Source organism: Artemia franciscana, chromosome 6 (genome assembly GCF_032884065.1).
Source record: "Artemia franciscana chromosome 6, ASM3288406v1, whole genome shotgun sequence".
NCBI lineage: Eukaryota > Metazoa > Arthropoda > Branchiopoda > Anostraca > Artemiidae > Artemia > Artemia franciscana.
Genome location: NC_088868.1, coordinates 15,389,556 through 15,395,653, shown reverse-complemented (window position 1 = coordinate 15,395,653; position 6,098 = coordinate 15,389,556).

Below are 6,098 nucleotides of genomic sequence, written 5' to 3'. Positions count from 1 at the left end.
TAACCGAAAAAATTAGAAGGCAACTAGGCCCCCTTCCCGCCCCTTTTTCTCAAAATCGTCCGATCAAACCTTTGAGAAAGCCATTTAGCCAAAAAAATTAATATGCAAATTTCGTTTCAATTATTCATCTGCATTAATTCAAAAACGTTCAGAAATTAAATAAAAAACAGGTTTTTTAACTGAAAGTAAGGAGCAGCATTAAAAGATAAAGGGAACAGAAATTATTATGTATATGAGGGAATTTGTCCCCTCCTCAATGCCTCACTCTTTACGCTAAAGTATTTTAAGTAATTTCAAAAGAGCTATTTAATCTAATTAAATGACCTTGGTGGTTCAGGGGTCATTCTCAAAAAATTGGAGCAAAACTCGGACTTTATTGTAAAGAGCGAGGTATCGACAAGGGGACGAACACCCTTATAAACGTAATAAAAATTTACAAATATAGAAGTCCTTTACGTAAGTTAATTTTTAAGTTACGAATAATTATTACTAATAAAAACGCTCGTAAATGAAAATAAAGGTTCCAGTGGCATTGCTATATAACCAAAAAAAATGGAGGGCAACTAATCCCCTTCCCAAAACCCTTTTTTCTCAAAATCGTCTGATCGAAACTTTGAGAAAGCCATTTAGCCAAAAAAGTAAAATTAATATGCAAATTTCGTTTTAATTACTCATGTACGGTGAGCCAAAATCAAAACCTGCATTAATTCAAAACGTTCAGAAATTAAATATATGAAAAACAAGTTTCGTTTACTGAAAGTAAGGAGCGACATTAAAACTTAAAACAGACAGAAACTATCCCATGTATGAAAGGGACTGTCCCTTTCTCAACGCCCCGCTCTTTCCGCTAAAGTTTGACTCATCCTCACAACTATACTTTTTAAAACAATAAAAATCTTTGGCGTAAAGAGCGGGGCGTTGAGGAGGGGACAGTCGTCCTCAGTGCTCAAAAAAAAGAAAAACAAACAACAACAAAATATAGCCTTTCGAAGTGAATTGTGCAAAAGGAGAAAAGATACCAGTATCTTGGTTTAGATACTGGTATCTTTTCTCCTCTTGCACAGATTTTGTTGTTGTATTTTTTCTTCTTTTTTTTTGAGCACTGAGGATGACTTGGCGGAGGTCCTTGCCGAAAAATTTGCTTAATTTTTGTCTTCATATTTTGCTACTGGCTGAAAAATCCTCGTTTTCTGACCTATTTGCTATTGTTTTTTCATTTGTTATATCCTTTCCTTTCGTGGTTTCGTGCGTCCTGAAGTATAAAGAAGTACATCCAACACTTGAATTGGCCAAAAAGCGCAAAAAAGTATACAGAAATCACCCGTTCGTTAATATTCAAATGAAGCGCTGAACTTTCAGAAAGCCTCTAAGATCTACAAGTGCGCTAATGTTCCGGTTTCCATTAGTTAAACAACTTCAATTTACAAAAGGCTTCTCGAAAAGAGTCGGTTACAAACTGTCCTTTTCTGATGAATCAGTCTCTGAAATAAACATTGCTGTGGAGTTTAAACTTAAGGCAAGGCAAGACACTTTTTCCACAAAAGTGGTTGAGTTTCTTGTGGTCCCAAAGCTGTTGGATTTCAAACCTATTATTCCTACTGCAAACAAGAGCTAAGAGCTCATATGGCACTTGTGACGAGGCATGAAGAGCTAAGAGCCAAGAGATCATACGGTATGAGCTCTAACAAAATTCTATGAATCAATAGATTGATTTAAAAGGAAAATAAGAGGCTTAATGCCGGTCAGGATTTAAAATAAGAGCTCTGAGTCACGATGTCCTTCTAAATATCAAAATTCATTAAGATCCGATCACCCAGTCGTATGTAATAAATGCCTAATTTTTCCTCTCCCTTTAGCCCCCCATATCGTCGAATCTGGGAAAACAACTTTATCAAGTCAATTTGTGCAGCTCCCTGACACGCCTACAAATTTTCATCGTCCTAGCACGTCCAGAAGCACCAAACTCGCCAAATCACTGAACCCCTCTCCCCAACTCCCCCAAAGAGAGCGAATCCAGTACGGTTCCGTCGATCACGTATCAAGGACATTTCCTTATTCTATTCACCAAGCTTCATCCCGATTCCTCCACTCAAAGTGTTTTCCAAGATTTCCCCCCTCCAACTCCCCCCAATGTCAAAAGATCTGGTCGGTATTTGAAATAAGAGCTCTGAGACATGAATTCTTTCTAAATATCAAATTTCATTAGGATCCGATCACCTATTCGTAAGATAAAAATAACCCAATTTTAACGTTTTCCAAGAATTCCGGTTTCCCCCTCCAATCCCCCCAATGTCACAGGATCTGGTCAGAATTTAAAATTAGAGCTTTAAAGCATAAGATCCTTCTAAATATCAAATTTCATTAAGATCTGGTCACCCTTTCGTAAGTTACAAATACCTCAATTTTCAAAATTACCCCCCCCCCAACTCCACCAAAGAGAGCAGATCCGGTCCGGTTATGTCAGTCACGTATCTTAGACAGGTTTTTATTCTTCCCATCCAGTTTCGTCCTGATCTCATCGCTTTAAGTATTTTCAAAGATTTCCGGTACCCCCAACTGCCCCCCCCCCCGAGTTACGCTGGATCCGGTTGAGATTTAAAGTAAGAGATCTGAGTTGCGAGGTCCTTCTAAATATGAAATTTCATTAAAATCCGATAACTCCTTCGTAAGTTGAAAATACGTCATTTTTTTCTAATTTTTCAGAATTAACCCCCCTCCAATCTAAGCCTTTTCCATCATTTTAGATTCCTTTAATTGACGCTTTAAATTGACGCTTCATTCATTTTTCTAGCTACCATACATTCAGCTACACAAAAACTGATTTTTTCAACTACATTTTCCTCGTAATTCTAAAAAGTGCGGTTACGACATTGTGGCTTTCACAAGGCGAATTGTGGCCCTGCTTTGTGGAGTAAGCAATCTTTTAGTCTTTTGGTCTCGGATGATCAAAAATATTCAAAGCTCAGTGCTCCTTTTAGCGTGGGATAAACAGGATCGCTATACATCCTACTACTATTAACAACTCCCCACAGCACCAAGCCACCTGAGGCCAACACAGCTACGCACGCTCCTTCTAATCTATACAAAGCCTAACTCTTTACACCCTCCCAGGAAGTTCCTATTTCCTTCAAATCTTATTTTTATGACATTCTTCCACCCCAACCGCAGACGACCTTCTTTCCGTTCAGCCCTAGACTCTTCGAAGAAAACGACAATCTTTGGCAATCCACCATACTTCATCTGCAGAACATGCCCTACCCATCTCAACCTTTGTCTCATTATATCCTTAGAAAGCAGGATTGAATCCCATTTTTCATACAGCCTAAGGTTTGAAATACGATCAGTCAGCCGGGTACCCAGAACAATCCACAGGCAATTTCTCTGGAAAACATCTAGTAAATCTTCATCTGCTTTTCGGAGGGCCCATACTTCAGAGTCATACTTGACAACCGTCATCACTGAAGCTTTCAATATTCTAGTCTTGACTTGCACATTTATCTTCCTATTCTTCCAGACTTTTTTTAACTGTGAAAAGACACCCTAAGCCTTGTTAACTTGTTAACTAGTAACTCAGGCACTTCTCAATTTTTAACCTAAGAGTGAAAATTTGGTCGACACACCCTCTACCTTTTCCAAAACCACACTATTTTTCTTTTAAAACTTTGTCAACATCATCTCTCAGCGTAACAAGTATCATATTACCAAGTAATTTGCTACCTACAGAGACCAGACTAGTCCTTGGATAATTATCACCCTCATTCTTCTCAGCTTTCTTATGCAATGGTTTAATTAATTTTTTTTCTAAAATCGCTAAGTATTTCCCCTTTTTCAAAAATCATTTTCACAATCTTCAGTAGGCCTAACTTATTTCTAACTTCAGAGCCGCCATATTTAAGAAACTCATTTACCACACTATCAGCACCTGAAGCCTTATTATTTTGTAATCCTTTTAGTACTGTTGTCAATCCTTCTTCACAAAACAAATCTTCCTTCACATCCAAGGTATCACAAACTTTTTCATTTTCCTCTATATCTTTCCCTGCAACTCTATCTCGGTTTAGCACATTCTCAAAATATCCTGCCCATTTCTCTTTAACCCTTACCTTGTCACTAATTGTGGCCCCGTTCCTATCTTTAACTGGGACAGGTCCAGACTGACTACTCACTCTCAATTTACTAACATGCCATTACAATATTTTTGCTATTATCCCGTCTAGCTACATCTTCCAGACCCTCGGCAATTTTATCTATGCCTCCATTTCACATCTCTTTAATTTATGTTTTAAAGCTTCTTCCACTTTTTTTTTACATTCCTTTTGTTTTCATATGATCTATCATTCAGATATTTCTTGTACAATGCCCTTCTGATCTCGATTAAACATAACGCTTTTTCACTAATATTCCTAGCTGCAGTCCTAACTTTCTTCCCCAAGACACCATCAGCGACTTCACAAATTGTTTTCCTAAAGTTATTCCAGCCATCTTCCGCATCGTCAAATTTTAAACTCTCCAGTTTAGTATTCAACTGTTTCTGGAAAGTTTCTCTCAAATTCTTTTTCTGGAGTCTACCAACATCGTGACTTCCCGGGAGGTAGTCACACTTCCGAAATTTCAGCTTTAAATTAACCCTAGACACTACCAGATGGTGATCTTTACTGTTAACATCAATAACAGCACTCTCATATACCCTAGTATCTGGCATTGATCCTGCCAGTTTTCGGTTTACAATAACATAATCAATAAGGTTTGCAGTCTTACCATCATGTGAATACCATGTTAACTTATGGGCCATTTTATTACAAAACACCATATTCGTTATTACTAGACTGTTATACCTACCAAATTGCAACAGTCTGTAGCCATTGCTGTTTTCTTTTCCTACACCAAATTTACCTAGATTAGGATGCCATCTATAACTATTTCTAACTCCCATATTACTAACTGGGACCCTGCCTATTTGGTCCTGTAACTGTAAGTAAAATTCATCTCAGTCACTAGTATCTCCATCAGTCGGTTTGACAGGGGCATATACTACTAGAACTGATACCCTAAGCTTTTTAGTCATAAAATGAGCGATTAGTATTCTATTATTAGTGCTCTCCCACCCTAAACCAGACTCAGCAACTTCCTTATTCATCATGAGCCCTACTCCCTGTTTATGTACCCCATCCTTCCTGCCTGAGAAAACAAATTTTATACCTAATTTCATGCTAACTACCCCTTGAATATGAGTTTCTGAAACTCCTAATAAGTCCAGTTCGAATCGTCTGAATTCATCAGTAAAAACGTCGATACAATGGTCATTGTTTAACACTGCAATATCCCAAGTTCCAATTAACTATACGTCCTAGTCGATCGAAAAATGCTTCGGGCCAATTTTTAGGCAAAAAATCAATCGCTTTCCATTAATTTTTTTTTGTGCGTTGAAGACCTCTTGACCCAGGTCCTTACGGATGTGAGTTTCAAGTTCCTCAATAAACAACTGCTGGCCGTTGTTGGGGCAAACCCGTTTTATGGAGAAAGACATTTTGGCTCCCTCATTCCTTCCCTGAAAAACAAAATTTGAAGCCCCTTACCTTCAGCCTCCCCCAACCTTCTAAAAAAGTTTAAATTCAATCCCCCAAGCCATTCCCAAGATCTTAATGATATGCTATTTTGATGACCTTGCTACAGATATCTTTGAATTTACCTTGCCATTTCACCATGAATACCAAGTCCAACGAGGGCTCATATACGAACGTTTTTAGGTAGATCAGAGACCTAATATTTTCTAGGTCCTCGCTACTTAACTGAAAGAAGAGTTTAATTTCCATGTCTTTAGGCAAATGGGAAACAAAAGATTTTCAGCCTCCCCAAGCCAAAATTTCAAGTCCAATTGCCCCCCCCCCCCAACATTCACCAGAGGTTTGAACTCAATCCCCTAAGCTGTCTCTAGTAATGGCTGATATGCCAATGTATACAAAGGTTTCTTTTGACAGTGCAAAAACATTTAGGTGGATTGAAGATAAAATATCTCATGCCCAACATTAAAAACATTTGTGCAATTTTTATAGAATTCGTTTTTTTTTTTGTTTTTTTTTTAGCAAAGATACAAAAGG